Source organism: Idiotropiscis lumnitzeri, chromosome 22 (assembly GCF_059441095.1).
Source record: "Idiotropiscis lumnitzeri isolate Australia: NSW breed Sydney's pygmy pipehorse chromosome 22, RoL_Ilum_1.0, whole genome shotgun sequence".
Taxonomy (NCBI): domain Eukaryota; kingdom Metazoa; phylum Chordata; class Actinopteri; order Syngnathiformes; family Syngnathidae; genus Idiotropiscis; species Idiotropiscis lumnitzeri.
Genome location: NC_142412.1, coordinates 4,402,342 through 4,409,150, shown reverse-complemented (window position 1 = coordinate 4,409,150; position 6,809 = coordinate 4,402,342). Strand labels below are relative to the sequence as shown.

Here is a 6,809-nt window from a genome sequence, read left to right as displayed (position 1 = left end):
ACAATACAAATTTGTTCATAGTACTCATAACTCCAACTCTATCTTAAATCTCCAATAAATCATAACCACCACATGGAATATAAGCAATATGGATTGAGATTTTAGTGCGACATAGCTTACAGTTGGTTTGAGATTTTGTCATTTGATGGAATGGGATTTGGGGTAAAAATGGTTTAGCGTGTGAACTACAAGGTGTGTAATAGAAGAGCTTTTGGAGGAGCGAGAGACAAAGGAAATTAAGGAAACAGTTTGTGAAAGAAGTCAAGTTGGACCAATAGAGAGAGAGAGAGAGTGGATGCAATTTTTACTTATATTATTATATCTTGCTAGTACCGTTTTAACAATCTGTGATAAATAATATCCAAATAATGCAATACAACATTAAGTGAAGCAATATGGATTGAAATTTAAATGTGATTAAAAGGTGTCATAGACTGCGCAGACTGATCAATGCTGAGAATCTCAATAGTCTTTTCGGACACGTAAAAATGAAAAAGAAAAAATCAGTGGAAGAAGTTTGGTTGACATAAGGATGACTTTTTAACTTTTATCATTATTCAGTACTAGCAAATTTCAGATAAATCATATCCAAATAATGAAATAAATCAGTAAGTAAAGCAATATGGAGTGAGATTTAAATGATTAAAAGGTGTCATAGATTACAGTTGGTACGAGATTTTGAGATGGGATTTGGAATGAAGATGGTTTTGCATGTGAATGAGAAAGTGAGTGGCAGAAGAGCTTTGGGAGGAGTGGGAGAGAATGGGAATTAAGGAAGTTGAACAGTTTGTGGAAGGTCAAGGAAAGTGAAGTCCAGGGTCAAAGAAAGTGGAGTCGGGGGTCAAAGAAAGTGGAGTCGGGGGTCAAAGAAAGTGGAGTCGGGGGTCAAAGAAAGTGGAGTCGGGGGTCAAAGAAAGTGGAGTCGGGGGTCAAAGAAAGTGAAGTCGGGGGTCAAAGAAAGTGAAGTCGGGGGTCAAAGAAAGTGGAGTCGAGGGTCAAAGAAAGTGAAGTCGAGGAAGGGGAGAGAGTTGTTGGATTTTTTACGTTTTTGTTAACATTTCAATCATCCTTGTCATTGGCATGGGATGAGGACGGAACACTGACAAGGTGAGTAAAACATCATTAAACATATCTTTTCTTGTAAAGACAGTAAATGTAATTTTATTCTCCTCTACCTTTAACAGGTCTTTGTTCTGCAGAAAATCAAGTCTTGTCAAATTTATTTTGATAGCCCCGACTCACAGCGACTTCTCAAAGGGCTTGACGTGCCCACAATTGACAAATATTAACGACATCCCCTGATCTTAAATCCCAAGAGGGCAACTTAAAAAAAAAAAACCTTAGACACCAAACAACACAGGTATGTGTGTACTGATCTTTTGTACATTATTGTACATTACTTAAATGTAAAGTGATTTTAGAATATAAAATGATGATCATATTTGAATGGATTAGGAGTCATAGCCAAGCCTGTCTCAGCCCTTTGCCGCGTCACGTAAATTTCGACTCACTGATCCTGCGTCTGTCTGCCTTTTCTCTACCAAAAGACAAAAGACAGGCGCCCAAGCACGTACCACAAGGACTGACTCCAAAACCAGGGTGACGACCATGCAGGACTTCTCTTCCTTCTTCTGTAAGTGGCCGAGAAGAACTTTGTCAGGAAACATTGCCCATAATTTGACATCTTTCTCAGCTTCTGTTTTGACACCTCCTTTATTTTTCGTGTTAGAATGTTCTTCACGTTGCCTGCGGCGCCACTTGCTGCATTTGTCAAGACGCGGAAGAGATGGAAGTTTAGTCACCTCAGTTCAAGCACTCGATGAGGCCATTTTATTTATTGAAAGGAAAAGGTAAATAACTCAATATTAAACATATCTTTCTCTTTAAATTCAGTAAATGTTGTAATTTTACTTTTCTCCACTTTGGACAGGTTCTTACTTCTGGAGAAAGAGTGGTTTTTCCCAGAATGGAGGTAGCAGCACCGAATTCTGTCAGATCGTTCTACAGCTGCATCCTGGGCACCCGTCCCTCCATCCTTATTCCTAAAAATTATTGTCCTCCCACTCTCTCCTTTTTAAGGGCTTTTCTCCTTACTTTTCACAAATCCATCCTTCTGCCCCCCCACCCCCGCCCCCCAAAAAAATGGGTCGCAAGGTTAACCGTGTGGGAGAGAGCCTAAACAGCAGAGGCCTTCTAATTCCTGCTTGGGCTTCAAGTCTTGGAGGCGCCAAAACACGTACATCAAGTAACGTTGACTGCAAAACCAGGGTGGCAACCGTGCAGGACTTCACTTCTTTCTTGTGTAAGTGGCCGTCAAAAACTTTGTCAGGAAACATTCTACACAATTAAAGATTTCATTATCAGCATTTGTCCTCACCACTTCCTTTATTTATTTATTTTTTTTGTAGACATTCTTCACGTTGCCTGCGGGTCCACCTGCTCCATTTGTCTAGACAAAGAAGGTGGATGGAAGCTCACTCACCCTGGTACAAGCGCTCGATGAGATGTGGCCGTGTAAGCCTGATGAAGGAAGGACTTGCTGACACGTTTAGAAAGACCATGGCAACATGTTCTCCTAAGGATCAAGTCAAGTCTGTTTTCTATCTTCTTCAGACCATTTCTATTTCTTGAAAAGAAAAGGCGAGTAGCTCATCATTAAACACATCTTGTTTTGTAAAGCCAGTAACTGTTATAATTTTACTGTTCTATACTTTTAATAGGTTCGTCATTCTGGAGAAAGAGCAGTTCAACCCAGAATGGAGGTAACCGGTATATGTGAGTTTGTGCCCGTCATTGATCTATTGTCTACTGCATGAGTGTGACATATTAATTAATTGTAAAGTGATTTTAGAAATGAAAATGATCATGATTTTCGAATATATTGTGAGCCATGGCCAAGCCTGTCTCCGAACTTTGCAGCATCACATAAATTTCCGCTTGCTGATCCTATATTTTTCCTTTCTCTTCCCTAAGATTTGGAGAATGTGCGCCAAAACGTGTACATAATGGGACACTGACTCTGTGCAGGACTTCTCTTCTTTCTTGTGTGAGGGGTTGAGTAGCACTTTGTCAGGAAACTTTGTCCGCAATTTAACACTTTATCCGCTTTTGTCCTCACCACCTCCTTTATTTTTTTCAGGTTAGAACATTCTTCATGTTGCTGCGGCTACACATGCTCCTATTTGACCAGACGAGGAAGAGATGGAAGCTCAGTCACTCTGGTACAAGCCCTCGATGAAGATGTGGCTATGCTTGTCTGATGTCGGAAGGATTTGCGGACACGTTTAGAAGGTCCCTGGCGCCATATCTGTTATCTGTTCTCTTCAGACCGATTTTTTTATTTTTATTTTTTTTGAAAAGTCAAGTGTTCTAAAACAATCCCTGAACAGTTCTCTGTACAGCTAGATTAAACAAATTACGGTAATGCCATTATTAGTGATGATGATTATTACAAAGATTGCTGTATGAAATATTTTTTTAAATCTTTAGTGAATGCAACAGCTGTATTCACTATCATTCAAATTCATTCAATATTTCAGTGTCATTTTGTATTTTTCTAAAACTTTCAGTGTCGTTCAAAATAATTCAATTTCATTCAGTATCATTCAAAGTTGTTCAATGTTATTGTGTTCCATTTGAATTTATTAATGTCATTCAGTATCACTCAATGTCATTCATTATCATTCACAATCATTCATTGTAATTCAGTATCATTAACAATCATTGGTTGTCATTCAGTATCATTAAGAAATGTTCAATGTTATTCAGTTTCATTCAAATTTTTTTGATTTCATTCGGAATCATTCAATGTCATTCATTATCATTCACATTTATTCATTGTCATTCTGTATCATTCAAAGTCATTAATTTTCATTCATAGTTCTTCCATGTTATTCAGTTTCGTTCAAAATGATTTGATTTTAATTCATATTCATTCAATGTCATCTATTCACAATCATTCTTTGTCATTCAGAGTTGTTAAATGTTTCAATTTCATTCACTATGATTAAAATTCATTCAACTTCATTCACTATTTCAGTGTCATTTAGTTTTTTTTTCAAAAACATTCAGTGTCATTCAAAATCATTCAATGTCATTCAGTATCTTCAGTTGTTCAATGTTATTCACTTCCATTTAAAAATATTTAGTCATTCAGTTTTCATATTATTCCTTATGATTTAATATCGTTTAACTTAATTTACTTTGATTTAATATCATTCAATTTTATTCACTATGATTCAAATTAATTCGATTTCATTCTCTATGATTCAGAATCTTTCGATTTCATTCCTTATGATTCTAATTCATTCAACTTCATTCAATATTTCAGTGTCATTTAGTATTTTTCAAAAACATTCAGTGCCATTCAAAATCATTCAATGTCATTCAGTTGTTCAATGTTATTTACTTCAATTTAAAATGATTTAAAGTCATTCAGTTTTCATATTATTCACTTTGATTTAATATCATTCAACTTTATTCACTTTGATTTAATATCATTCAATTCCATTAATCACTGCCTTTCCCCATGTTCATTCTATGTCATTCACTATAATTCAACATTATTCAATATTTTTCAACATTATTCAATATTTTTCAACATTATTCAATATTTTTTCTATTTCATTCAACCTCATTCAATATTTCAGAGTCATTCAATATTATTCAAAGACATTCAGTCTCATTCAAAATCATTCCACAAAAAAAATTCCAGCCATTCCGCCTTCACACGCAATTTCTCCAGGAATTGCATTCTCTAGTTAATATTAAACTTATTCTGCCTGTTTTTTTGACGCTTAACTACTTCCACCTAATTCAACCGATTCACTTCATTCCACTTTTAACGTGTTCCACTTATTCATGTGATGGGGGCTTCCATTTTTCACGTCATTCACTTATTCAGATTATTCACTATTTCACATTTTTCACCCCAAATTCACCCCATTCATTTCGATTGGGACATTCAACATTTCACATTTAAATGCTTCCAGTTTGAAATTCAAGACATTCAGGTCATTCATTTCGCATTCCTTTAACTCCTTTCACACTATTCATGTGATTCACTATACCCATACATTCCCATTTCCCATTTTCACCCCCAAAAAAGCCACTTCAATAACCCCCTTCTTTGACACGCTCTAGCTTCTCTATTCTTCATCCGATTTTCACCGTTCCAACTTTGTTCTATTCCAAAAATTCACGCCATTCAGGCTTGTATTCTTCACAACTTCACCTATTACCCATATTTCACAATTTCACTTTATTCACCCCCAAAAAACCCATTCATTTCCAATGGGAGATTCAACAATTCACTATTAAATGCTTCCAAATTCAAATTTAACACATTCAGGTCATTCATTTCACATTCCTGCAACTCCTTTCACATAATTCATGTGATTCACTATACCCATACATTCCCATTTCCCATTTTCACCCCCAAAAAAGCCACTTCAATAACCCCCTTCTTCAACACGCTCTAGCTTCTCTATTCTTCATCCGATTTTCACCGTTCCAACTTCAATCATTCCCAAAAATTAACCCCATGAGAGTTTCCACTTAGCCCCCCCGGTCCCCCCCCCCTTTAAAAACAGCCCCGCCCCCTTCTTCGACGCGCGCCAGCTTCCCCATTCTTCATCCGATTTTCACCGTTCCAACTTCAATCATTCCCAAAAATTCACCCCATGAGAGTTTCCACTTGGCCCCCCCGGTCCCCCCCCCCCTTTAAAAACAGCCCCGCCCCCTTCTTCGACGCACTCCAGCTTCCCCATTGTTCATCCGATTTTCACCGTTCCAACTTCAATCATTCCCAAAAATTCACCCCATGAGAGTTTCCACTTGGCCCCCCCGGTTCCCCCCCCCTTTAAAAACAGCCCCGCCCCCTTCTTTGACGCGCTCCAGCTTCCCCATTCTTCATCCGATTTTCACCGTTCCAACTTCAATCATTCCCAAAAATTAACCCCATGAGAGTTTCCACTTAGCCCCCCCGGTTGCCCCCCCCTTTAAAAACAGCCCCGCCCCCTTCTTCGACGCGCGCCAGCTTCCCCATTCTTCATCCGATTTTCACCGTTCCAACTTCAATCATTCCCAAAAATTCACCCCATGAGAGTTTCCACTTGGCCCCCCCGGTCCCCCCCCCCTTTAAAAACAGCCCCGCCCCCTTCTTCGACGCACTCCAGCTTCCCCATTGTTCATCCGATTTTCACCGTTCCAACTTCAATCATTCCCAAAAATTCACCCCATGAGAGTTTCCACTTAGCCCCCCCGGTTCCCCCCCCCTTTAAAAACAGCCCCGCCCCCTTCTTCGACGCGCGCCAGCTTCCCCATTCTTCATCCGATTTTCACCGTTCCAACTTCAATCATTCCCAAAAATTCACCCCATGAGAGTTTCCACTTGGCCCCCCCGGTCCCCCCCCCCTTTAAAAACAGCCCCGCCCCCTTCTTCGACGCACTCCAGCTTCCCCATTGTTCATCCGATTTTCACCGTTCCTACTTCAATCATTCCCAAAAATTCACCCCATGAGAGTTTCCACTTAGCCCCCCCAGTTCCCCCCCCCTTTAAAAAACGCCCCGCCCCTTTCTTTGACGCACCCCAGCTTCCCTAATGTTCATCCGATTTTCACCGTTCCAACTTCAATCATTCCCAAAAATTCCCACCATGGGGGCTTCCATTTTTCATGTTTCTATCTTTTTCACTTTTTTCACCATTTCACCTTTTTCACCCCCTAAAACCCCATTCATTTCCAATGGGGCATTCAACATTGCACAAATGCATCCACTTAGGATATTAAATCCATTCAAGACATTCATCC

The 6,809-nt window shown here is 39.1% G+C and overlaps 1 long non-coding RNA gene across 1 annotated transcript; it reads left to right on the top strand.

Moving 5' to 3' along the window:
• The first annotated feature begins 971 nt into the window (after positions 1 to 971).
• Positions 972 to 2,118, top strand: LOC148316156 (uncharacterized). Its single transcript, XR_015840265.1, has 5 exons — positions 972 to 1,360; positions 1,548 to 1,633; positions 1,730 to 1,850; positions 1,931 to 1,972; positions 2,080 to 2,118. It is a non-coding gene; the product is annotated as an uncharacterized LOC148316156 (long non-coding RNA).
• Positions 2,119 to 6,809: the final 4,691 nt, after the last annotated feature.